Here is a 13469-nt window from a genome sequence, read left to right as displayed (position 1 = left end):
TCTATTTAACTGGAGCTTGAGGTATGGGGAAGCATATACCTGAGCGCTTAGGGAAGAAAGGTGGTTTGTTCCCTTTTTTATTTACCTGCATTTCTCCCGCATTTCAGTTTTTAGGCAATTGTGGGTGTGAAGTAAAATACCTTTAGAAAACCCTAAAAGCGATTCACCAAAATAGCAGGTTTAGCGTAAGTGATCCTCAAAGATATTAAGGGTTGACCCCTTGTCCCACCAATATTCGTTCACTGGCAACCTTCTATTTTTTACTGGAGCCCTGTACAAAGCGCAAAAAGTGGAACATATCGACAGTAATCTGAAACCAGTTTACCTCTTGATGCTGCTGCTCAGCGAGCCGTAACAGCAAGCAGCACCAGAGGTACCTACCATGTCTACCTGAATTATATTACCACCGGTTACTGCACAGTAAATTGGCTTCCTCAATAAACGAGTCAGAACGTTTTTATGGAGTTTCAGTAACTTATATTGCACAACTGCTGCGCAACACTTACATACCTTTCAACTACTCTCAGACAACGCTCACCCTGCACACTCACCTATCATTTACTCTGCACACTCACCCTGACATTGCACTGGCAGTCACATACTGCTCACCCACACCTCACACAGTGCCGACTCTCCACTCACACACCATTGACATACCTCTCACCCAGCACTCACATTCCTCTCACCCTCCCCCCACACCTCTCACCCTGAACTCTAACCTCTCATCCAGCACTATTGACAATCCGTTCACCCTATACTTGCACACCTCTTGCCTTGTAACATCTCTCACCCTGTGCACTCGCACAGTTCTCAAGCTGCACTGAACACACATCAGCCACCATGCATTAAGGCACTTTCACCTGCACTCGGGCACTTATCAATCTTCAGCCATAAACCACTCACCCCGCACAGAGAGCACTCACGCCATTCTGGCGGCAGCTCCTCAGCTTTGGCGGAGGAGCATCCCCCCCGCCATCATCAGCAGCTGCAAAACTTAAAAAATAAAACAATAATAAACTATTTTTATTGGCATTGGCATGATGAGCACAATAGGGAGTACACAGCACTCCCCTCAGTGCACAGGTGTGTTTGGCTGGCTGTCTCGGGCCGACCAAACACACATGTGCACTGAGCTCTCTCTAACCCGGCACTGCCGGGTTGGAGACAGCAGGCAGAGGCTCCCAATCTGCCTCGGAGTGGCAAACCAGGGCGCTCCTCATCACAGCAGGTGCCGGCCAATCCTCATGCTGCCTCTGCTTGCTGTGATGAGGACTGAGGAGCAGCGCGGCGGAGACGAAGAGTAAGGTACGTTTTAAAAAAAAAGTGATTTTTTGTGTTTGTTGTTTCCTCCTCCCCCGCCACGCGCTGCCCTGCCCCTTTTCCAGGCTGCGAGCCACGACTGCGCTATTCTCCCTGCACTAGTACACTGCTCCCAAACCTCAGAACTTATTATTAATCTCGTAAGGAAAACCTAAAGCATTTACCAATGCTTGTTGGTCCCAGGTTCCACCGTTATGCCTCTTTTGCCACATTAGGCCACTGTTTTTCTCTTTTTGCCTCGCTTTCCGCTCCTTTTTGCCCTACTTTTCCTCTCCCTTTCCACTCTTCACTCTCTCTTTGGCTTTCTTCTGTCTCTTTTTCGGACAGTATTACCATATATAAAAACTACAAAATAATGAATTAATACTGTTAAAAAGTGCCTAATTGTGCCGCATAATTTGGCTTTTCATACTACACAATTCAGTAAACCTTGCCGCATAATTTGTTTCTCCCCCGCTGCTGAATAGTGGCACTGAACATTATACCACATCATATCAACTTGCAATTGGGTCTGATTAAAAGGCTCGTTCTAGCTAGAAAATGCTCTGAACTCATCAGTTCTAGTGTTGCGAGTGGCTGGCATGGAAGCAATTTAGAAATGTAAAGCACCGTTTTCCCAAATTTGCCGTGAAGGTTTTCTCTTCTGCCGTATTCTTCAATTCAACTTGAAAAACGTTCTCCTGGCACGGATTCTTAAGACAGCAGCATTTCTTTGGTATTAGACCGCCACCTCGCGAACTCTGTTTGTATTGCCGGGTTTCTTTACCAGACTGTTAGACCTAAATCAGGATGGGTAAAGGAGAGGAGATCGACCTCAGGGGTTAATAAATAATATAAAAAATGAGCACCCACCTACCATACCTAATAGATTACTGTAGAGACCCATTGGTCAGTGAATCTCACATATAGCACTACACAGGGATACGAAACTAATTACGGTATTCTTCTCCCTTGAAAACGAGTCTTAAATTAACAAATACAAGATGAAAATAGACACATTTCTCCCTGATAAAGTAACCAAATCCAGCAATGAAACAGAAGCAGATGTATTTTCAGTAAGCATTGGCAAAGCGTCAGGTCTAGACTTGAGGCAAATTTATTATTGTTTTGTGTCACCCTTGCACCACGCAAGGGGACGCAAGGGTAACGCAAAACTAAGTCATATTTATCAAGCCATACAAGACCACCATTCGCGGCCTTGAGTGACTTGATAAATCTGGAGTAATGTAAGGCAGCGCAAATCGCTGCCTTGCGTTACTCGACCTCATGGAGGCGTACCATGGATGAAGTGTGAGTGTTCCCCCGCATCCATCCATGGACTTTAGTGCATTCCCAGATTTACCAACATTGGTAAACCTGGGAATGTTTCAAAATGCTGCACTTTCCTAAGGGATGCTCGAGGAAGAGAAATATCTTTATTTCTCCTCATTGTTTCCTCTTTCTAATTACACTTAGGGCCAGATTTATAAGGCCTTAGCGCCTCCTTGAGCCACACTAGCATCATTTTTTTCTGATAATAGGGCTCAAGGAGGCAATCTTCGCCGGGCCATATTTAAAAAGTGGAGCACTTTGCAACCCCTTGCGCCACATTATGCCTGCTTCAGGTTTCAAGAGGGGCGTTCTGGCGTAAGAAGGCCTGCAAAAATGGCAGAGTAAAATCTGCAAGATTTTGATACACCATTTTTGGTGTGATTTTTAACACCTGCTCAGAGCAGGCGTTAAAATGACACACCCATATTAACCAATGGACCTCCTTGCACTATGCTCCACTAGCGTCAACATTTTTGATGCTCGTGGAGCAAAGCGCCACAGTAGCATAAACAATTCTCATGCTATTGGCCTTACTACTGCCATGGTGCCCTGTATTATAGATATGGCACACACATGGTGTCGTTAGGTGGGGCGGGGGCGATGCAGGCAAACCGGCACATCAGTACTGATGCACAAGGTGTCTTGAAAATCTGGCCCTCAGAGAGAGGAAAATGCCTCTGAGTGATGTTTTTGAGCAGGAAGGTGCCCTTCCTGCACAAAAACAATCCTGCCTGTACCATGGTGCAAGGTTGCCTGCTTTGGCGCAAGGCATCACATTGTGAGCCAGTGCAAGGAAAGGACAAAAATACACCATATCATGTTAAGTATGGCACATTCCTGCCCTTTCCCTTATACACAGTGCAGCAAGGTGGTTTGCTGTGCTGCGCTGCATGAAATAATGATAAATCTGCCCCTTAGCGTGCTAACACATGCAAATGATGGTTTGTAAGACTGCAGCATCTCTGTGTAACCTACCTCTTTCTGTGCCTCCATGTCTATACCTTGTTGTCTACCCCAAACTTGTGATGCTCTTGTTGGTTATGCATCAAGTCTGCTGTGCTACTGCTGCATACTGAAGCAAGAATAATGAATAAACAACAGCACACAAGCCAAGAATGATCAAAAACGGCAAATTGCACAGAGACACAGTCCATATATTATGTATTTGCATTTGTAATAACATGAAAGCCTGGCCTAATCACTCTGTTAATGCTTGTTATTATTCTTGTTTACATGTCACGTGAAGAGCAATAAACTCATTGCAAAGATTCACACAAGCATTGCTTGCTCTGGATATTGCAATTAAAGAAATTGCAAGGTTACCCTTTCTGCACCGAGAGCCTCCAGTGGGAGTCACATGCTCCCTCAGTTCAACAAGCCAGTCTCACAGCATTTTCATAGGTATGGCCAATAAGCACATGAGCTGCTGTAGGGTTTTCCCTTCACTTGTCCAACTTGAACATTATAGAGAAGTTGGAATCAGCTGCATTGCATCAAAAGCCCCTAGTGATACATTTATTCAGAGCTGAATCACAGCACGAAGCAAGTTTGCCAGAAAAAGCATAATCAGTGGCAATGCAGTGTGTCTCACAAAGCGGGGCAATGCCCATTGAGCTGATAGGGCATCAGCGCCAACACCCTTTGCATCTCTCTCATGAACTTCAGTGAGCTAGGCTGGCTGTGCTGAGGCCGAGGGCCTATAGGGCGCTTGCATCCAAAGTATTTAGCTCTCCCTCACAAAGCAATTTACTACAGGAGGTGCTTTGTTTTTTAGGTTAAGCCTAGACAGCACTAGTGCTGCCTCTTCAAGTCATGTTGATATATGTTGTGGGCTTACAGCCCACCCATTGCTTTTCATTTGTTTATTTCAGTGCCCTTTAAACATCCTTACTTCCAAGTGGTTAATCTTTCCTATCTGTCCCTCCTTTTCATCAGTTGTTCACTCCCACAGAGCAGCACTCCAGCAATTGTAACCTTCCTATTGTGTGCATTTAAGCTTGTTCCTGCGCACTCTTTTTTTCTTTTGTTTCTGCACAGCATGGTATCGAAACCCTTTACTTTTTCACAGTTTCTCCCCTGACTTTCAATTTCAAGCGTGATTGAAAACCGGCCTGGAAATTTTGATGCCTTTCTTTTATTAGCACAGCACCCACTTTCATGTTTCACCGTTGTGCACCTTTTATTTTATCAGCACGCACAGCTGGCCATCGGCACTTCAAGGATTCTGGTGTGTAAAGCCTGGGGACCCGGGGCGTACATGCACTTGACTCTTTTTTTTCCCTCTCCTGTCATCAGCGCCATTGATGTTTCCTGTCCTTCGCTTACTTCATCCCGGCAACCCTGCTCAGCACTGCTCTGTCAGGCTAAGAGGTCAGATAACATCATGGCTATTGTGTTATTAGAAATGACATTGCTATATAAAGGATAAAGATCCAGAAAATGCACACCAAAGACAAAGCAGCTAGCAGGCTGTATTTCAGATTTTAAAACAGAAAAGTAATATAGATGTGCCAACACACATGCTAGCCCTGTGAAGTTTTGTTTTTATAATTCAGTGTGAAAAGCAGACACCCTCATAACCCCTGTTTTACAATGTGCAGCAGGAGTGAAACACCAACTCTGGCTGCTTAGTTCAGAAGACACTCCCACCCGCACAACCTCCATCCTCCCCCACTTTCCAGGTCTCCAGTGGTCAGCAGCTCAGGCCTCTCTGGAGCCTGAAAGCTGCATCAGCCGTGTAGTCACCCAGAGCAAAATTTAGAATTAAACAAATAAACGAGGAGGATCAAATGTTGCCGATATCTGCCAGAGATTTCTGGGATTCAAACAAAACACCAACACACACAGTAAGAGGACATTTAAGCAGCATTCATATACAGCCAGGCATGGAGTAAATTAGTGCATTACATTAAACCCCACAAATCCATTCCATTTTTCACTTACCGTCTGGCTGTACCCTGCCTGCCCTTCCACCTCCCACCTATGTTATGTGACTATCACTTACTCAGTATCTGGGCGCCCCTATCGGTCCTGGCAAGTGGTTGATGGAGCCAAAGTGGTCTGCTGATATTGTATTTGGGTTTTGAGTTTGTTTAGTGCTCCCAATAAATTGCATTCGTTTTGTGTGAATCTGAGTTTGGGAGGATAAGCCTCAAGACTTTGTCAGCTGCAGTAAGTGTGAGTGGTACGTCACTGGAGCTGCGCTGGAATAGGTTGGTTTTTAAGAAGGATCCCAGGCAGATTGGCAGCCGCCTGTGAAGTGCAGTTGGTTGAGAAGGTGGGTGAAGAGAATTCTGGGATTAAAAGTCACTTCCTGACTTGATTTTGAATAACATAAAGGTTGCAAAAAATGGATTTTTCAAAGCTTTAAAGAGTGCTTTAAAGGGAGATACTTACATTGCAATGAGTATAGGTGATATTGCACCCCCAGAAAGTACACCAGCTTACATTGTAATTGAAGAAAAGGGTGCTACGCCATGTCTTTGGCTAAAGCAGTGGTGCAAAGTGACAGAGAAAGATGGGAGTTTAGCTTTTCCTGCCCACAGAACATTTAATTTGAGGAGTTTAGAGCATCTGAGGAGGGTGCTGTATGATCTGAAACCCCCTCTGAGACCAGCACGGTTCAAGGCATTAGCAGTCTGGGGGTTAGTAGCCAGACAGCAAAGGCAACAGAAATTTGAGAGGAGAATGAAAAAGGTAGAAAAACACTAGCAGAGGCTAGATAGGACAGTGCTCAGAGATTTTGGAGAACCAAGACCTTACAGGGGATTAAGTTGTTTCCAGCGATTACACAGGGCAATGAGAGAGAAGGATGGAAAGCTGCCAGAAAAACAAACAGAAGCTCTTCTGAGAGTAGGGAGTGGAGATCAAAAGAGTCTGGAGGATCTTTTACACATGAGGAAGAGTCAGACAATGATGAGTTCATTTTGCAGTTGTTGAAAAATCTTCCCCCACCATATGAAGCACAAGAGAGTGGTCCGAGCACTACTGTAAATCCTTCATCTCCGACCCAGGTTAACGTGACTAAGAAACCAGTGCAGATCAATTCAAGCATGACACAGAGACCAATGCAGAGAAGTCTTAATGTACCTACTACTCCACTAGCATGAAATCAGGTGCCACAGTCGAATGTCCAGAGAATTTAACCAGATGTACCCATTGTGGAAACTTCCACAAACCTCATTGTAACAAAAGGACAGGTTTTCCCGAAACCGATATTGGTTCAGGCAGAACCAACTTTACATTTACTGCCTCAAGTGCAGTCACAAGCAGTACCAAAGTACGCTCCGGTAACAGGGACCCAGACAGAGACGTCTGCATTGATGAGCCAGAATATGGGAATTGTGCACCCACAGAACTTGAGTGTCAGACCAAGCCTAGATGCTGTATCTGTACCTGTAACTATTGGTCCAATTGTACCTTTGTTTGCACAAAAGAGTAACAGTGCAAGTGGACAGGGAGTCCTGAATCAGAATGCAATGAGGGAAGGACCTAATGAGAATATCCGAGTGGTCTCTCCTGTGGGACAGACCGTTGACGGATCGGGATCATTGCTGGACCTCAGTCCATTTAGAGTTCCTCCGGATACTGTCATAGGGTCGAACGTTAGCCAGAGTCTGAAATTACTGACACCACAGACTCCGAATACAGTTGTGCAACAGACACCACGTTCTCAGGCCAGCAATAATTAGTTGTATGGTTTGACTGCCCAGCAATTGACTAAATGGTTAGACAAGCTGAATACCCAGCAGAGTGTTCCTAAGGGAGAGAAGTACTTGAACTACATGAGATTAGGAATGGAAGCGGTGAGCTCATTGAAGGAACTGTGGGTGTAAACAGATTAGAGTCCTGCACAGAAGCAGAGTTGAGGTATCTGTGCCTGAAGATTATGAGGAAAATGAGCAATGTACATCAAATGTTAGCAGAGCTGGCAGACAAGTACGGCATAGAAATTGCGAAAACCAAGCATTTGAAAAAGAGTTACATGTTAGATTTTGATACAAAGGACTTTGAGCATATGAGATCTGCAGGAATGAAGGCACACCTTAGGGAGTTACTCTAAAGTGTCCGGACATGGGGAGCATTAGACAATGGGAAGGCAGATGGGCAAAGAAAAGAGATAAAAGAAAAAATGATTCTGCATATCTTACTGCAAATATGCAGCAGGGTAAGGATTCAGTGAAAATTTTACCCATGAGTGAGATTCCAGGAGAGAATTTTGTTCATGTCCCTTGGAGCAGAAGTGACATTTTGTCCTTCGCAAATGACTATCCCAGTTTGAGAGATAAGCCAGTAGAATGGTATCAGCAGACAGACAGGTTCGTGAAACTTGCAAAGTGCCTGTGGGAGGACTTGAACACTCTATCAGAGATAGTAGTCCCAGCTGATCTGTGAATGGAGTGTAAGAGGAGTTAAGATTGGCTGACAAAAGAGCCAGAGAGAGATCCCACTGCAGGTGCTCTGTCTCCTTATGTAATTAAATATTACTAAAAAGTGATTGAATTTTTGAAAACGAGAATTTTGCCCAACAACATTGGCTGGCAGAGAAATGACAGGGCAGCTCAGGTACCAAAAGAGTCGATACATGCATATTATGAAAGATTGTTACAGGCATTAAAGCATTACAGTGGTACAGAGACAATTGAGCCGAAAGACATGATTCATTTTGTGTTCAGATTTGTAGAAGGATTGAGACCTGAAATTCACCAGATGATTAAGAGTCATTTGATTTGCTGGCAAGCAAAGCCAATTGATGAGGTGTTGCAGTATGCAAAGTGCTGTAGTGACAAGATTGAGTTGAAGCAGAGAAAGCCGAAAGAAAAGACGATGGTGATGCAGATTAAAGCGGCACAAACCAGCATGCAGGGACATTTTCCACAGCAGCAGCAACAGAAGCAGCAGCGAAATGTGGTATTTCAGAATCAGATGGGAGGTAGAGGTCGCAGAGGAATTGGTAATGGAAATCGTAGTCCTGATTTGAATACTGTAGTGACTCAGAATGATGTGCAGGGAATGAAGAGACTGTTGCCTTGTCACGCTTACAGAGCAGTCGGACATTGGAGCAGGAGTGTCCGATGATGGTGCAGGAAGGTGTTGTTCAGCAAACAAGTGACACCAATTCATTTGATTGGGTGAGTGAGAGTTCAGATGAAAAGGAATGTGTGCTTGCAGCTTCCATAGAAGTAGATCAGAAAGGTACCTGTGTGAAGGGAAAAGTAATGGGTCACAAAGTTGCATTTTTGGTTGACACAGGAGCTAAATGCTCTATAGTAAGAACTGCAGAAAGTCCGAATTTGCCCCTTTCAGGAATAATGGCCCAGATTATCAGAGTAGCGAATCAGTATTTGACCAACCAATTACAGAGCCAGTTCAGGTTAAAATTGGCAACTTTAAAGGATTGCACAAATTCATGGTCTGTGATTCAAGTCCGGTATCCCTAATGGGAAGAGACTTGCTGTGTAAAACCAGGTGCTCAATTACTTGTTCAAACGGCGGAATCCAGATACAGACAAATAGTGATGATGAGGATGACCTAGCTCCAGAGACCAATTGCAAAGACAATAAATGAGGAGTACTCCCTGATCAATGTCTTTCCAGTGTTCACAGTGAAGGAGCTTCCTCCTGATTTACAGGAAACGGTTAAAGAGAATGTGTGGGGTCTGGCAGGGAAAGAGATAGGTTTGATAAAGGGAGTTGCACCAGTTAAAGTTTCTGTAAAGCTGAACACAATTTTACCTCAGATTTCCCAGTACCACACGCTGCAGGATATCCTTATGAAGGTTGCTCACATAATTGCAGAATTTGTAAGCCAAGGGGTCTTGGAGGAAGTGTTGAGCAGCCCAAGTAATTCACTGATAATGGGATTGAAAAAGTCTTGTGGGAAAGTTTGAATTGTCCAGGATTTGAGAAAAATAAATGACATTGGGATCAAATGTTGCCCCATGGTGCCAAATCCAGCTGTGATAATGTTTCAGATTCCATGTGATGCTGAATGGTTCACCATCATCGACTTGTCACAAGCTTTCTTTTTTGTGCCTCTTTATGAGGATAGCCAGTTTCTCTTTTGATTCAAATTTTTAGATCAAGTTTACTGTTAGTGTTGAATTCCTCAAGGGTTTTCAGTCACCTTCCATATTCAATCAGATCTTGAAAAATAATTTGGAGTCATTGGAATCGCCTTTGCAATCGACATTGGTGCACTACATTGATGACTTATTGATTACATCCAAAACAAAGAAAGAGTGCAAGTATGACATGATTGCCTCGTTGAACCATTTGGGAAAGAATGGTCATAAAGTGCCACCACTTAAATTACAATACTTTCAGAAAGAGGTGAAATACTTGGGTCACCAGATTGAGAACGGATGAAGGAAAATATCCAGAGAAAGGGTCACAGCCATATTACAGATGAGTCCTCCTACCACACAGAGAGATGTCAGGATGTTTTTAGAGATGGTAGGCTACTGTCGCCAATGGATTCCCAATTTTTCAGTCATTTCCAAGCCGTTGCAGAAGCTGACCCACAAGGAGGTCACCGATCCCATAGTGTTAGACGAGGTTTGCATGAAAGCGTTTTCTGATTTGAGAGAGAGTCTGTGCAAAGCTCCAGCACTGGGAATGCCTTACTATAAAAGTCTTTCACATTGTTTTGACATTAGCGTGATGCATGTTTTTTATTTGTCTTGACGCAAGTACATGGAAGTGTAAACTGCCCCGTAGCATATTTTTCAGCTACTTTGGACCCAGTTGCAGCAGCTTTACCAGGCTGTGTGCGTGCATTTGCAGTGGTTGGGCACAGCCTCACTCAGTGTGAAGGCATTGTGATGGGACACCATTTGGTTATTATGATTTGTGTATAAAAACGAGACCTGACATTAGAGACACCCGATTGAAAGAAAATGACCAAATTATCTTTGTTGATAGATCCTGTTTAAGAGAAAATACAGCAGGCAGGATATGCAGTGTGCACAATTTCTGGTCTACTGGAAGTGTCCTGGCTTCAAGAAGTATATTCTGCACAAGTAACAGAACTGGTCGCCCTTACTAGAGCATGCCATATTTCTGCTCAGTTAAAGTTACCATCCATATTGATAGCCAGTATGGATTTGGAATATTCCATTACTTTGGCCACTTGTGTTCACAGAGAGGTTTCATGACCTCTTCTGGTTCACCAGTGAGAAATGGTGGCAGAATTAAAGGATTGTTGCGAGCTATCCAAATGCCTGAAAAAGTTGCCATGGTAAAATGGAGTGCACATCTGAAATCACAAGATTTTGTGTCAATGGGAAATGGATAGGCGGATCAAGTCACAAGATTTTGCGCATTGAACTGTATATCGTTCAAAGATAACTGGGATTTGTTACCTGAAGAAGATGAAACATGTCCATGTTTTCCATTGCATGTAATAGATTGAGAACACTGCAGAATAATGTTGACAGGGAAGAAAAACAGTCATGGAGCAAAATAAAATGTGTACAGAGACAGGATGAATTGTAGGTTTCAGAAGAGGGTCAATTTGTTTTGCCAAACAGTTTGTTGTCTCAAATAGCTAGGTATTATCATGGTCAAGCACATATTGGAAGGGATGCCATGATTTGCCTTTTTAAGCATAATTGGTTCAACCCAAAGTTTAGACAAGTTGCTGAAGCAGTTTGCTATCGTTGCGTCATTTGTCAACAAATGAACGGGGAAAAAGGGACTGTGGTTAATCTGAGCCACACTGGAAGAGCCGGAGGTCTATTCAGCAGAATACAAATGGATTTTATTGAGATGCCTGTGTGTGGAGGTTTGAGATATGTGTTGGTGATTGTCTGCATCTTTAGTCACTGGATTAAAGCGTACCCTACACAGAGAAATGACAGCCTCACAGTAGCAAAATTACTGCTTAGGGAACTGATACCACGTTTTGGGTTTTCGATCTCTTTAGCATCGGATAGGGGAAGTCACTTCAACAATGAAGTAATTTAATTACTATGTGCAGCATTAAACATTGAGCAGAAGTTGCATTGTAGTTACCGCCCCGAAGTGTCAGAACTAGTGGAACAGATGAATGGTACCTTGAAATCAAGAATGGAGAAAATGTGTGCATCCACGAATCTGAAATGGCCTGTCGCAATGCCGTTAGTTCTGATGTCAATGAGAAACACACCCAACAGGAAAACAGGATTGTCACCGCACAAGATCCTCATGAGCAAGGCAATGAGGCTGCCAGAGGTTCCTGCAAATTCTCTTGTGGACATAACACATGACATGGTGTTGGACTACTGCAAAGGTGTGGCTGATGTGGTTCGCTCTCTCTTAGCAGGTGGAAGCCACCAAACTGCCACCGATCCAAGATTAAGGACACACCCCGAAAGCGGGTGACTGGGTAGTGCTCCGGTAATACGTGAGAAAGACATGTTTGGAGCCTCGGTGGAAAGGCCCTTTCCAGGTAGTTCTGACCACTACCCCAACTGTGAAGTGTGATGGAGTTCCAAACTGGATCCACACCAGCCACACGAAAAAAGTGTCATGTCCTTTGGACAATGAAGAGGAGTTGTTGAGGGTACCAACAATGACCAGACAAGCCTCAGAGGCAGAAAGAGAAGAAAGAGGAACTGAGACCGGATCCGAGCAAATCGAGGAGGGTTCAGTCATCCGGTGAGAGACGAAGGAGAAGACCACCAAGAGAGTGACAGTGAGCCAATCTCAATTGAGGCATCAGGAGAGTCTAGTCAGAGGAGGGCTCGCTCAGAAGTAGACAATTTTGAGAGACAAATAGAGCAAGGGCCAGACCCTGAGGGGGAAGGAGTTGAGGCGGATCAAAGCCAATGGAATCTGACTCCTCCTGAACCAGTCGCAGGGCTATCAAGAGAAAGTCCTGCAGAGCAAGAAAGTTTTGGGTTCAACCCTGAAAAGAGACTTGACCAAAGGTCCACTGAAAGGAGATAAGTGGCCAGAGTCACAAGCAAAGAAAATAGGAAGCAGTTGTTGTGACACCAATTGAGGAGGAAGTAGATGCGAAAAGGAGAGGAGACCTGAGTGTAGGAGAATTCAATAGAGAATGAAAGTTAAAAAGAAAGAGAATAGCAAATCGAAGGTAGGCAGGCCCTGAATGGGCGTATGCAACAACAAGTGAATGGCAGGGAGAGTTTTTGTATTTTTGTTTTGATCAGGACATTCCAGGTCAATATTTTGGCACATGAAAGAAAGTAATGAACTGAGCTGTTGAGACAAATTTGAGAAAAATACAAAGAAAAGGAGACTGTTGGAAGTAACCAGAAAAGACTTTGATATTCTGATTTGACTTTTGAAAACCTGATTTGAGAAGCTGCTAAACCGATTTTTGACAAAGGATCCTGGAAGTGAGACTGAAAGCTGTAAATAAGTGCTGAAAGAAGCTTTTTGTTTTGACTTTTGCAGCATAGTTCTAAAGTTTCTTCTCTTCTGCTTTCTGATTCTTTACAGCTCATGGGTAACATTAGCCAGCAGGATAGGAAGATCAGGTGCTGTAAATACATGAGTGTTGGTTTGGCAATTGCGTGTGTGATGTTGTGTGTGATATTGATTGTGGGTATGACTGTTCTTGACAAGAGTAAATCAAGCCATATTTCAGCTTTAGAGACGACTACTGCATTAACAGTGATAGAGAAGTTTAGGTTAGATGAGAAGTATCTGCACATAGGTAATACTCAAGGAGAACTTTCTTCTACTGTCTTTTATTGCTTATTGAGTGAATATGTTGAGACAATGGATGCGAAGAATTGTTATTTCTGTACGCAGATTCCTTCATCATTCAAAGAAGGAGTTACCTATCATAGTTTGCCCCTTACTTATGGGATAAGTTGTACTCTGTTACT

The 13469-nt window shown here is 43.7% G+C and overlaps 1 long non-coding RNA gene across 1 annotated transcript in view; it reads left to right on the top strand.

Moving 5' to 3' along the window:
- The first annotated feature begins 1158 nt into the window (after positions 1–1158).
- The window catches only part of LOC138247364 (uncharacterized), a 70789-nt gene continuing 58478 nt past the window's right edge, over positions 1159–13469 (top strand). The window contains exon 1 of the long non-coding RNA XR_011194470.1: positions 1159–1305. This is a non-coding gene — a long non-coding RNA (uncharacterized lncRNA). The remainder of the gene's footprint in view (positions 1306–13469) is intronic.

Source organism: Pleurodeles waltl, chromosome 7 (genome assembly GCF_031143425.1).
Source record: "Pleurodeles waltl isolate 20211129_DDA chromosome 7, aPleWal1.hap1.20221129, whole genome shotgun sequence".
In the NCBI taxonomy this organism is placed as follows: Eukaryota; Metazoa; Chordata; class Amphibia; order Caudata; family Salamandridae; genus Pleurodeles; species Pleurodeles waltl.
This window is presented reverse-complemented; position numbering and strand designations above follow the sequence as displayed.